Source organism: Typha latifolia, chromosome 1 (assembly GCF_019914945.1).
Source record: "Typha latifolia isolate L0001 chromosome 1, TyphaL0001v2, whole genome shotgun sequence".
NCBI lineage: Eukaryota > Viridiplantae > Streptophyta > Magnoliopsida > Poales > Typhaceae > Typha > Typha latifolia.
Window position 1 is genome coordinate 11,742,938 of NC_133086.1, and position 14,825 is coordinate 11,757,762.

Below are 14,825 nucleotides of genomic sequence, written 5' to 3' on the forward strand. Positions count from 1 at the left end.
AATAATAATAAAGTTGTCTTCGTTTCTACAGGTATACAAAAGGAAGAATATCTGAAGTCATCAACTGCATTTACAAAGCAATCCTGGATGAATGCTTCTAAACTGAAGGTGAATCTACAAACTGGTGAATCGTCAACGGCATCAAAGGTAAACTTTAGTCACACTCCTCGACAAAAGGTGAGAAGAAAAGGGTTTGTTCCGACATGCTATCATTGTGGCATTTTAGAGCATATTCGACCTCATTGCAAATTTTTGCAAAAACCTAGAACTGCTTTCATTTATGGGATAAAAACAAAGGCCATATGGGTCAAGAAAAGTGATTTGAATTGTTATGTTGTACATACAACCTTGAAAGCTTTAAATTCTGATTTGTGGTATTTAGACAGTGGCTATTCAAGACATATGTCGGGTGACAAGTCGTTATTTTCTAATCTTGAAAAACATGAAGGGGGAGTTGTGACATTCAGAGATGATAATTCATCCAAGGTAATAGGTAAAGGAAAGGTAAATTCTCCGGAGGTTCCTATTCTTGAAAATGTTCTTTACGTTAAGGGCTTGAAAGCAAATCTTCTGAGTATCAGTCAATTTTGTGATGAAGATTATGAGGTAAAATTATCCAAAAATGATTGTACTATTCTAGATCATGGTGGTAATGTTATATGTTATAGATCTAGAACATCTGATAATTGGTATGTTGTTGGAACGTCACATAAACTAAAATGTAATAGGGCATCTTTCGACATTGCAGATCTTTGGCATCAACGCCTTGGACATGTGAATCACAAAGAATTATTTACTCTGTCCAAACAAGAAGTGGTAAGAGGAATACCTAAGATGAAAGAAATGTCAAAAAGAGTGTGCGGTTCGTGTTAAATTGGAAAACAAATTCGGATCTCACAGAAGAAGGTAAATGCAGCTACCACCGATCGTGTGCTTCAATTAGTTCACATGGACTTGATGGGTCCAACAAAAACGGAAAGTCTTGGAGGTAAACACTATATATTCTTAATGGTCGATGATTATTCCAGATATACCTAGGTTGTCTTTCTACATGAGAAGTCTGAAACCTTTGAAATTTTTAAATCACTATGCTTAAAATTGCAGAATGAAAAATCTACAACCCTAGTTAGGATTCGTTCTAATCATGGTAGAGATTTTGAAAATGAATTTTTTTTATATTTTGCGATTCTCTTGGTAGTCATGAGTTTTCAGCTCCTATAACTCCACAACAGAATGGGATTATTGAAAGAAATAACCAAGTTGTGCAGGAAATGGCTAGGGTTATGCTTCACGCTAAAAAGGTTACTCAAATGTTTTGGGCGGAGGTGGTCAATACAACGGTACATGTGATAAATCGTGTTTATCTAAGACCAGGTACAAAAATGACTGCTTATGAAATCCAAAAAGGTAAGAAACCTAATATTAAATATTTTTGAATTTTTGGTTGTAAATGTTATATCTTGCGTGATCGAGAATATTTGACTAAATTTGACACTAGAAGTAGCGAAGGCATCTTCTTAGGGTATTCGAAATCAAATAATAGTAGAGCCTACAGAGTATTTAATCTTGACACTTCTACTGTTATGGAATCTGCTAATGTTATGATAGATGAATCAACGACTGATTTAACTGAAGCTACTCATATTTCTGTTTCTGCAGATACATATGACGAAGAAATAGGAAAGCAGCTTGATCTGGAAATTGAGAATCAGGACGAGGATAAAGTTGAAATGAACAAAGATGACTGCAACGTATCGGAACCATCTGCCAGAGTGAAATCAAATCATCCACTATCACAAGTGATCGGAGACGTGAATGAACCAATTAAGACAAGACGACAAATCCAAAGTGAGGTATCATTTACTTGTTATAGATCTTTTTTTGAACCTAAAAATGTGAAGGAAGCATTGTTAGACGATTCTTGGGTTAATGCTATACATGAGGAATTAGAACAATTTTCTAGGAATGATGCTTGGTATTTAGTTCCTAGACCTAAGAATGTGAACGTCATTGGAACAAAATGGATTTATAAGAATAAAAGTGATGAACATGGCAATATAGTTCGAAATAAAGCTAGACTCGTAGCACAGGGATATACTCAGGTTGAGGGTATAGATTTTGATGAGACATTTGCTCCTGTTGCTAGATTAGAATCTATTCGTATACTGCTTAATATTGCTTGTCATTTAAAATTTAAATTGTTTCAAATGGATGTGAAAAGTGCTTTCTTGAATGGTACTCTAAATGAAGATGTTTATGTGGAACAACCGAAAGGGTTCGAAGATCAAAAATTTCCTTCTCATGTGTTTAAACTGAAAAAGGCCCTCTACGGCTAAAACAAGCTCGAAGAGCTTGGTATGAGAAGTTGACCACTTTTTTTAGTGGATGCAGGGTTCACTCGAGGGAGAGTGGACAAGACATTGTTCATTAGACGGTTCAACAAGAGTTTAGTTGTGGCACAAATATATGTGGATGACATTGTCTTCGGGGCAACGAGTCGATCATTAGCTAAGGAGTTTGCAGATCTTATGCATAGTCATTTTGAGATGAGCATGATGGGTGAGTTGAAGTTCTTTTTGGGACTTCAAATTACTCAGCTGGAAAGAGAGATATTTATCGCTCAAACCAAGTATGCTAAGGATCTTGTGACTAAATTCGGTTTAGAAAATGCAAAACATGCTAGAATTCCTATGAGTATAACTACCAAACTAGGTAAGGATATTTCAGGAAAAAGTGTTGATCAGACACTGTATAGGAGCATGATTGGTAGTCTTTTGTACTTAACTGCTAGTAGACCAGACATTGCATTTAGTGTCGGTGTGTGTGCTAGGTTTCAATCTGAACCTAAGGAGACACATTTGTTTGCTGTGAAACGTATTATAAAATATGTCGGTGGCACAATTGACTTAGGTATCTGGTTTACGTATGACTCGGGAGCTATTATATCTGGATACACAGATTCTGATTGGACAAGTTCATGTGATGAAAGAAAAAGTACCCCAGGTGGATGTTTTTATATTGGAAACAATCTGGTTGCTTGGCACAGTAAGAAACAAAACTCGATATCTTTATCTATTGCGGAGGCCGAGTACATTGCAGCGGAAAGTTGTTGTTCTCAGTTACTATGGATGAAACAGATGGTCAAAGATTACGGCATTGAACAAGATACTATGGTGCTTTATTATGACAACATGAGTGCTATTAATATTTCGAAAAATCCTGTTCAACACTCGCGTACAAAGCATATTGATATCCAACATCATTTTATACACGAGTTAGTTGAAGACAAAACAATAGCACTAGAACATGTTGAGACGGAGAAACAGTTGGGTGATCTATTTACAAAACCTTTGGATTTACAGAGATTTGAGTATCTTCGTACTTCTTTAGGGATTTGTGCTTTGGATTGATTTTTTTTGTTTGGTTTGCGTGTTTTTTTTTATTATTTCTTTTCGTTTCTTTTTAGGTTTTCTTTACTCTGAACTTTTCTTTGGTTTTAGTTTCAGATTTGTCAAGAGTTTTTGTCATAAAATTTTTTTTTTATGCACTCCTAGATTCAATAATATACTCTTGACATATAAATATGATTTTTCTCTTGATTATGAGTTATGATAGTCAATTCTGTCATCTTGTAGTATATTGTATCATTTTTTATTTGTTCACTCTCTCGACTTCTATAATAATTAAACTAAATTTAATGCACTCATAACGTGTGTATATTTTTGAGTGAGTATGACATCATGAAATATTTTTTTTAAATAGCTCATTATTGACGTTGATTTGCACAGTTTGACCTCATGCTTAGTCATCACAAATGTGTTCATAAAAGATCAATGAAAAAGGCTAAAATGAGTTTGTGTGAAAGCCATCTTGTTTAGAGTCTAGTTTGACTCAATACATTGCTTGCAAATTAAATAAAATTTTTGATGTTTGTGAATATCTTGTTGCACATTGTTTGATATGTACTACAAGAAAATGACTACCTACTCATGTGTGAAAGCCATCATTGCACCTATATGGTTTATGTATAAAAAATATTATAGGAAAAATTCCTATTCGATTATGGAGAATAAGTCGAAAAGTGCAAATTTAAATACTAAGTCGGTTTGACTACTGTATTGTATCATTGTTTAAATAGGAAAGTTTATTTTAGAAGAATGTTTCATGTTATCTATGCTCACCTTGCATATGTATATTGTTATGATCAATCAAGATTAATTTAATTTTGAGTGATGCATTAGAATTGATTATAATATGCTTTTGATGATTTGATTGATCTGTGTATGACTTATTTCATTCGATTGTCATATTCTATGTCTTGAATCTATTTTGAATTTTTAGAGGTGCATCTCCAAAAAGATTTTCTAATTTTTTGTTAGATTTTTTATTTTAAAAAAAAAGGGTGTTCGAACGCAACTTTTTGAGTTCGAACGCGCAGACTGGTGCGTTCGAACGCACTCGAGGATTCTTTATATATTGCGTCTAAACCCAAGGGTTTTCATCTTTCATCTTCCAAACCCTAGAAACCCTTCATTTTCTCCTTCTCAAATCTTCGAGATCTTGGTATTTTTCATCAAATTTCTCACCACAAACCCTTCTAAAGGGTAGTTCTCCTCCGGATCTAGCGTCTTTCGGCCGAATTTCTTAGTTTTTCTTCACTTTTGCGAGGTATGATCATCCATCAATTTTCCTATTTTTTATTCAATTAAGTCTCTTGATCTTGATTGATTTCGTGTGTTTTCGAGTTTTGATCACGTTAAAGTTACTATCTTGATATTTCTTGTGTGATTGAACGTGATATCTTAGCGTTTTCAAGTGGATGATGGATTTCATTTAGGGCCTTCATGGTTTCTTGGATTTGTTTTATTTCTTGCTATCTTTTTGTTTGCTTTGGGCATGTATTGAATCTTGCATCTTGTTTCTTTCTCAAGAATGCATAGAAAAGCTACAGTTTCCAAGAAACCTAGGCCGCTTTCCTCACCTACTTCGGCTCTCAAATTTTCGTCATCTACGACTGCGGAGCGTTACAAACATAATTTTGGCAACCCGTCCTGTTATCTGTGAACGACCCGTGGTCATTTCCAATTTTTCTTCTTTGGGGATAGAACAGATATTTACTGAGCGAGGATGGTTATCGGTGTGTGGGATGAGCGGGACTGCTTATGTGGAAGTTGTTCGGGAATTTTTTAGTAATGCCACGGTCTTAGACCGCTGTATATGTTCTACTGTTCGTGGGGTGTCTGTATACTTGGACTCAGATGTTATTCGTGCTGAACTTCGTCTTCCTGATGGTGAGTTCCAGTATCCAACGTCTGCTCCACTTCCAGATATCGATGAATATGCTGGCACTGTACTGATCAAAGGGGAACGTTGGAAGGGAAACATGATGCCGCATGCGAAGCTGACGTCCGTGGCTCGCATGCTTCACCTGTTTTGTCTGTACAACGTCACCCCCAAGACTCGACATTCAAGTATTAGTCTGGATCGTGCATTCCTTCTTCATGCAATGTTATCTGGAGTCTCGGTTGATTTGGCTGCGGTGATCTATGATTCAATACTCACAACTGCACAGAAAGAAGCACCTCGTGAGGGGTTACCGTTTGGCATCTTTATTACAAATTTGTGCACTCAGAGTGGGGTGCGTGTGGATGCTTCGAAACCTTCTCTTACTCCGCACAAACCGTTGGATCGGATTACTCTTAAGCGGAGTCAAGCTCACGACCAGTCGTCTCCTCTCAAGCCGTCCTCTTCCGCCGCTGGTCGCTCATCGCACCTCGATAGTTCTGATGATAGCTCTGACGATGACACATCTCACTCTGAGGGGGAGTTACCACAGTACTTGGACCATTTCGATCAGCTTAGTACTCAAGTGCAGGATCTCCATTCGGTAGTGAATGATTTACGAGTTAAACAAGCTCGTCAGGGGACTGTACTTGACTCTGTGTTGACGATTTTTCATCGTCAGTTTCCTCCGAGTTCCTAGTCTTTGGCATTTGTGTCAAAAAGGGGGAGAGTGTCTAGGTGTCTAGGTGTGTAGGGGGAGCATGGTAATAGGGGGAGTTTATTATAGTCTTTAGAGTCTTTATAACCTTGCTTATAACTTTGCTTGGAGTAATTATGAACTTTGTCTGCTTAAGTACTTTTAAACTTATGCTCCATTGATAACTTGTGTTTGGATTGTTTATTCATTTCAAGTTATTTTCACTTGATCTTGGATTGGTATATGTTTATTTGCAGGGATTGATGTGCAAAATATTCTAGACTTGTTGATTGCTCAATTTGAAGTCTTTGTAATATCTTGTAACCTAGGTGTTTTGTCACAAATTGCCAAAGGGGGAGATTGTTAGGTTTTTATTTGTTGGCAATTGTGTACAAAATATTCTAAGTGTATTTTTTTCATGTATATGAGCTTTACACAAGTCTAGAATATCTTTGGTTTGAAGAATTGCAAGATTATTGGAGAAAAGCCGTTGAGTTCACACCGCGTTCACAAACGCGTTCCAACGCGGAATCTGCATTCACACAGATAGAGAGACGCGTTCACAAACGTGTTCGAATGCGAGTACTGCGTTCACACAGACCGAGAGCTACATTCACAAACGTGTTCGAACGCAACCTGAAGAATTCAAGTTGTCGCGTTCGAACGCACTCGGGCCCGTTCGAATGCACTTGAGATCAAGTCATGCCGTTCGAACGCCCCCGGGCCGCATTCGAACGCACCAACGAAGTTTGATAAAATTTGGACTTTCGTGAGTACGGATAAAACTTGGATTTGGCTCTATCTTGGAGATCATATATAAGGATTGTGTTGCCCTATCTCTAGGGTGGTTGAAGAAGCATTATTGAAGGAGACTTCTTGAGGCTACATCGGTTCTTCAACTAACAAGGTTCCACTCATCTACAAGAATTTAATCTTTCGTCTTAAGGGTTATCTAGACGAAAGATTAATCTCGAGGGTTACTGAGGTTGGACTTCAATCATGAGAAGTAGTGAATCGTGGGTTCTAGCGAGCAAGACTGAGAAGAACAAAGTCGTTTGGATCGACAGGTTGTTTTGTGAGTCAGTCTTGTAACTGCTACTATTCTAGTGATTGGTTTTGATCTGAGTTTAGATCCGTGGTTTTTCCCGTTTGGGTTTTTCCACGTTAAAATCTTGGTGTTCATCTCTGCTTTCGTTCTTAATATTTCTATGAACTTTTACTTAAGCGAACGAGTGTTATCATTGCCTAGTATTTAGATACATACTTGTGTCTAGGGGTTTTTCACACTCTTTTTCATACTCTTTCTAATGAGTCTCCTTTCGACATTCCATCTCATCTTGATCATATTTCTTATGTCATTGATCCTATTCCTAATGTCATTGAACATACTTTAGATTCTCTTATCAATAAGCATATACTAGATCCTCTAGTTACTGATCTTTCATTCGAAAGTCTTCTTGTGTGCCACGGCCACCAACCTATTTAAGAGATTTTTATCGTAATTTCTTAACTCATTCTCCTATCCGTTCTTTTTCTACTTCATACCCTCTAAGCAATCATCTCTCCTATAACAGACTTTCTTCCTCTCACTATTTTTACACTCTAAATGTCTCAGCAAATTTTGAGCCTCAATTTTATAATCAAGTAGTGAAACATCAACAATGGAGAGATGTTATGTGATTCTAAATTAGCTGCTATGAAAGCTAATAACACTTAGTTAGTCACTTCATTACCTCATGGCAAGCATTCTATAGGTTGCAAATGGATCTATAAAATCAAATATAGATCTAATGGTAGTATAGAGCGCTATAAGACACGTCTTGTTGCCAAAGGGTACACACAACAAGAAGGCTTGGATTTCATTAGAACTTTTTCTCCCTTTGGCAAACTCGTCACTATTAAAGACCTTTTGGCTATTGCATGAAATTCTAATTGGTTTTTGATCCAACTTGATGTTAATAATGCATTTTTGCATGGAGATATTTTTGAGGAAGTTTATATGGATTTGTCTCTTGGTTATTCTAAAACTGGTTCTCTAAGATAAGACAGGGGGAGAAATTAGTTTGCAAATTGCATAAATCCATCTATGGCTTAAAACAAGCTTCTCGGCAATGGTTTTCCAAGATTTCTCAAGCCCTTATTTAAAATGGTCTTCAATAGTCCAAGTCTGATTACTCATTGTTTACTAAAGGGTCTAGATCTTCTTTCATTTTCTTGATTGTTTATGTTGATGATATTATCATTCCTGTTGCAGACCCTCCAGCTATTGATTCTCTTAAAGTTTTTTGAACACTCAATTCAAACTTAAAGACCTTGGCAAGCTTAAATACTTTCTTGGTCTAGAAATAACTCGATCTACTCAAGGGATTTTTCTCTCATAGTGGCACTATACTCTTTAATTACGTGAAGACACTGATTTTTTTGCTTCTAAACCTGCCTCACTGCTGATGGATTGCAAGGCTAAACTGAACTTTTATGAAGGTGATCTCTTAGAAGATGCTTCTTTGCATAGAGGGCTTATGGGGCGACTTCTTAATCTCACCATATGCAGACCTGACATCACTTTCACTGTCCATAAACTCAGTCAATTTGTATCAGCCTAGGTGACCTCATCTTGCTGCTGCTCTTCACCTCATTCAATACTTGAAAGCAACTCCTGGCCAAGGATTACTTTTTCCCACATCTTCTTTTCAGCTTCGTGCCTTTGCTGATGTTGACTGGGGAGCTTGCCTTGACACACGCAAATCAATAACTAGTTTTTGTGTTTTTCTTGGAGATTCTTTAGTCTCTTGGAAAGCAAAGAAATAAATTATTATTTCACGCTCTTTAGTTGAAGCAGACTACCGTGCATTGGCATCTACAACAAGTGAACTTATTTGGCTTCAACAACTCCTTTGCAATTTTTAGGTTGTCTCTTCTGATCCAATCCTTCTTTGCTGCTATCCACATTGCTTCTAATCCCATTTTTCATAAGAGAACGAAGTACATTGAAATTGATTGTCACTTTATTCGAGACAAGCTTACTAAAGGTTTTCTCAAGCCTTTACTAATTCGAATTACTCATCAGCTTGCTGACGTTTTTACAAAAGCTTTACCAGCCTCTTTGTTGTTTCCATTATTAAACAAGATGGATGTTTATAACATACATAGTACAAACTCTATCTTGAGGGGGAGTAATAAAGTCAGTTATGAAGAAGTTGTTAATTAATTTTAATTATACAGCTAGCACCATCTTGTTGGTTGGGTTAGTTTGAGTTTGTTATTACAGCTGGCTATATATTAGCTTTCTTCTCTTGTAAATGGACTTACTTTTGAGATACAAGTTCTTGGACTTCTCCATCTTCTCTAGTTTAATATGTATTTTTTAGAAAAGAGAAGTTTATGATTTACTTACAATGCCAGAAATAAAAGAAAAATAACTATTTAATAGATAAGAAGTAGTGGCCTAGTATTAATGTCTCGTATACCAAGAAAATGTATCTTTAATGTATTTGCAGAATATCTCATATGATATTATGTGCTTATATACAACATCTTAACATCTATTTTAATTAAATAAATATGAGAAAAATATTCTCTTAATTTTTAATAAAAATAAAAGAGAAAAAAATATAAGACTTTTATTTACATTAAAACACACAAAATCAAACAGCCATTATGGTTTTCAAAAAATCTCCTCTCTCGAAGATCTTTTTTTTTTTTTTACTTTTTTCATTTTTGAAGGACATAAAATGCCCTATTATGTAGGTTAAGGGAGGGACTAAACGCAGGAGGGAAGGGCAAGGAAAGACCACCTAAAAGAAAACGCAAGCAAACGACCTAGACCATTTCCTTGGGATAGATATTATCAGAAGAAGAGAATTAATCAGAGAGAAGGTTTCGAAAACAGCAAAAAGTGTTAAGTGGCTTTACCAAAAGAAAAACTTATTTGAAACTAAGTTTTTGACCAAACCAACCCTCTCAATTTATTTTTTATGCCTCTAGTACTCTTTAAAATTTAAATATGAGACTAGATAATTTTTGCAATGCGAATCCAGTTTAGCAGTATTGTTGAATCGGATATTGACTTTCAAATATAAATTATTGAACCAAAAGATGATTTATGTGAAAATAGTATTCTAGAATAACTTATGTCTTAGAAAAACTACCAAATTGGAGCGGAGTGTTGAAAATATTAATATTTCTATGGTGTTATTTTAAAATAAATAATTTTGTGAGTGGGTGTTTGGGTAAGACACCTTTTCATGATTATAACTAATTGTTAGTTATTTAAATAGTATCTTTTGATCTTTGAACTACCTTAACTATTTTTTAGTTATCTAACTACTAACATCTTTTAGTTGATGCCTTTTTATTTTCTATAAATAGAAGATTATGCTATTATTTTGGATCATTTCAAAAACCTTAGTGCTTGCTGTTACAATTAACTTTTATTCAGATCAATGTTTAATTTTGTAAATTGCACATTGATTCATGATAGTCTTATATCCCAAGAATATATTGTCTTTGTAATTTATAAATTGTAACAAGTAGATGACAAATTTGTTTAAGAGATAAATTTACCTTCGCTTGACCGTTGAAAGAGCCTAGCCATTTAATTTTATTTATCTCCACTTTTCAGTTTTCTCCAACAATTCTTGAACAAAATTTTTCTACTTGACGATTTCAAATGGCTACTTCAAATGCTGCACTTTTATCCATGTTATCGTATGACAAAGTTGATCGCTTTGATGAAAATAACTATAACCGATGGAAGGAGAAATTGGAGTTTGTCCTTACGGTGATGAAGAATATGTACTGAAAAAGGAGTACCCAATTTCGACCGAGAAATCTATTGTAGAAGAAAAAGCCGCAAAGCAAAAATGGGACGAGGATAATATTTTGTGCTGTGGTACTATTCTTGGATCCTTTACCAACTATATATTTGATATGCATTTTCATATGAAGATTGCAGAGAAGATTTGGATAGCCTTGGAGAATAAGTACAAAATAGAAGACTTTAGCAATAAAAGCAATATCTTATCTCTAATTATTTTAATTTTAAAATGGTTGGCAATAAGTCTATTTTTTCTCAAGTCCATGATTTACAACTTATTGTACAACAAATGCTTTCTGAAAGTAGTTTTATAGAGAAGAAACTTTAAATTAGTTCTATCATTGCTAAATTACCGTCAAGTTGGAAAGACTACCACAAGTCTCTTGAGAGAAACGATGATAATTTCACTCTTGCGACTCTTCATGATAACTCAGAATTGAGGAAGAATTAAGACTTTGAGATAATGCTGAGAAAACCGCAAAAATGATAAAAAGTTGCCCATGTTATTGAAATAGACAACAATAAAAGGAAGAAAACCTAATTTAATAATCCTTCTAGTGAGAAGAAGAACAATAACAAAAAAAAAATATAATGTCATTACTGCAAGAAGAAAGGTTACCACAAAAAGGAGTGTCGCATTCTTAAAAAGAAGCAACATTAATCCAACAAAGTTGAAGAAAATTTTATTGTTGTTACGTCCAAGACAAATTAGGTAGTCTCTAGAACTAATTGGTGGGTGGACAGAGGTGTGACTCGTCATATTTGTGGAGAGATAAATCTTTTCAAGAAAGCTTGACGAAAGAGTAATACTTGTACTTTGGTAGACTTTTCCTTCGTGATCTAAACCTATTGTACGTAAATGGATATTTAAGCAAAAACTTAAATTTGATGGATCTATTGACAAGTATAAGGCTAGATTGGTAGCCAAGGATTTAGACAATCCAAGGGCATTGATTATTTTGATACCTATGCCTACGAATGTAAATGAGCCGAGCTTGAGCAAGTTGGCTCTAGCTCAAGCTCGGCTCAAAATTAATTTCTAGCTCTCTAGAGGTGTTTAGGCTCAGCTTAGCTCAACTCGAGCCAAGCCAGACCGGATGAACTAGTTGATGGAGGAGGAGGAAGAGGAAATGAGAAGGAGAATAGGCATTAGGTTTGTTGGGAATTTTTTTTATTAGTTTAGAGTTATAATTAGAGATAGGGTAATAACGACCATTGGATCAGATCTAATGCTTATAAATATATCTATATATTATATATATTAATATATATAATATTAATAAATATTATATTTAAGCCGAGCTTATTGAGCTGAGCTTGAGCGAGCTGGCTACAGCTCAGGCTCAGCTTGAAATTCAAATCGAGCCTTAAAATAAGGCTTAGGCTCGGCTCGACCCAGCTTAAGCCAAATTGAGCCAAGCCTGAGCTTCAGCTAAGCTGAGCTCGAGCCACTCGTTTATTTTGAAACCCCTATCTATGCCCCCATGGCTAGGATATCTACAATTAGAATCTTGATTTCATTAGTGTCAATATATAACTTCAAAATTCATCAAATGGATGTGAAAATATTATTTTTGAATGGTTATTTGGATGAAGAAGTTTATATGGATCAACTATAAGGTTTCATTTTGCAAGGTCAAGAAAACAAAGTATGCAAATTTATATAGTCTAAAATAAGCCCCTAAGCAATGGCATGGGAGATTTGATAATGTTTTGCTTTCTAATGGATTCCAGTCAAATGAGGCGGATAAATGCAGCAAATGTCAACATATGAGCGGGAAATGCTTGCTATACTCCATGCGGTCACAAGGGACTCGATTGAACCTTAGCTCGGCCTATCATCCAGTAGTCAATCAGGAGATTAAGCAATACCTCCAATTGATACAATTCGAACCACATTGAGTCATCTCGAGCATGGATACAACCTATGGGGATCTGTTCTTATTTTATTTTAGTTGTTTCCTTCAAAAAAATAAGGATTCTGTATCTCGCATTCAAACGCCCCTTGCGAATGCCTACAGATGTTCACATCGACAGAAAACACAATTTGTGCATTCGAATACACTCGATCTCATTCGAACGCCCGCGTGCGAACACCTTCATACGTTCGCATCGATAGTGAACGCAAGTTGCGCGCGTTTGAATGCGCTCGACTCTGTTCAAACTCGGTTGGCAAGAATTCATTGTTTCTAGGATCATTATTTATTATTTTGGCTTATTAGTTTAGCCTCGTAAGATGTGGATGGCAACCTAAAGGAAAATTATGAATGAATATTGATTTTCCTTCCCTTCCTTCTCTACCCTAATTCTTCTTCCTCTTCATTCAAGCCCTAGCCGTGTGCCATCTCGACGTCGATTACCTCTAATCCCCCTCGACTGTCAATCCTCCCTCCTCGGGATCTCGACCAACTTCTCTCCCCTCATTCTTATCCCTTCAACACCACGTGCCACCCAATCCATCTTCATTATCCCCTCTCTATCGAGTCCTCCCTCCTCCTTGGGATCTCGACCAACTTCTCCCCCCTCATCCTTATCCCCTCAACACCACATGCCACCCAATCCATATCCATTATCCCCTCTCTTACCCCATCATCACCATCACCCGTCATCTCCACCTCCACCTCACTTTTGCGTATTTTGTATTTTTGCTCTAGGTGCAGTTAGAATCTACAAAGGACATGAATACCAAAAATGCATATTAGGAAGTTATGGATCGACCAACACTAGTTTCGTAATTTTCTGACTATGGATGAATATTCTGAGATTATTTTCCTCTAACTACGCGGATTGCTTTCCTACATCCGAGCTTGATCGAGTAGCGGAAACTCGGTCCATATCACCAATGCTTTATAGGCGAGAGACCAAGGCGCTGGTTGGACTTTCTACCACAGGCAGAGTGGTCATATAGCACTTATCATCACCGTAGCATAGACATGACGCCGTTTGAGGTGGTGTATGGGAGGTTGGTGCTAGTTTTGAGGACTTTTGACCTGGTAGCATCATCGGTGAGAACGGAGGCTGATTTGGACCTTATGGACCAAGGCTAAACATTGAGGAGGTTGTGGGCACACATGGCTCAAGCTCAAAACCGCATGAAGCAAATCTATAACCGAGGGCATTGCGAGCAGCAATTCAGCAAAGGTGACCTAGGTAGGTTTAACCATATTGATAGATTACTTTGAGGCCCATAAAAAAACAAAAAGTTGGCGCACTAATTCATTGGACCCTTTCAGGTGTGTTAGAGTGAGTTGGACTAGTAGCATATCAACTAGAGCTACTAGAGGGATTGCGGGTTCACCCTATTTTTCATGTATCAGTCCTACGAACCTAGATCGGACCTAGCTAGATTGTAGGAGCTGATCTACCTGAGCCCATGGATGAGATCCAGATTATACAACAGGTTTGTGTCTTATCTCGACAATGATGGCTTTCACTAAGGGTGACTTGAGATGGAGATACTAGTTGAGTGGTTTTCGATAAGCACTCGGACGAGGCTATGTGGGAGCTCAAGTCTGATATGGCAGGTCGTTTCCTAGACTTTGCACCTTGAGGTCAAGGTGGTGGAAGCGCGGTGGATTATTGTGGCTCACCTGGACCAAGCCTAGGCAACCCACAATGCATTAAACTCGACGCCCAAGAGGAGAGTTAGGGGTTGGTTTACATGTCATCCCCTAATATTTGTTTTTTTTTTTTTTGCATTGTTTTGCTTATTAGTTGTCGTTTTGCATTTTAGACCCTATGGGTCAAATCATTTACTTAAGTAGTTAATGTGGAGTAGAGAAGACCTGTATTAATCGGACCTAAGCCTATGAGGTTCAATCGACTTGAGTTAGAAAGGTAGCCACCTATAAAACAAATGTGGTGCGCACTTAGTTGAATTGTCAATGAATGAACCTGTCATCTTCCTCCATCTTTCGACCTAGCTCTTCCCCTTCTCTTCCAACCCAGGTGAGGTCGACCATTACTGGTTACCAAGCTACCTACCCTTTCCGTCTGGTCACCCTTTTTATCTTGGGGAAACAACCCACT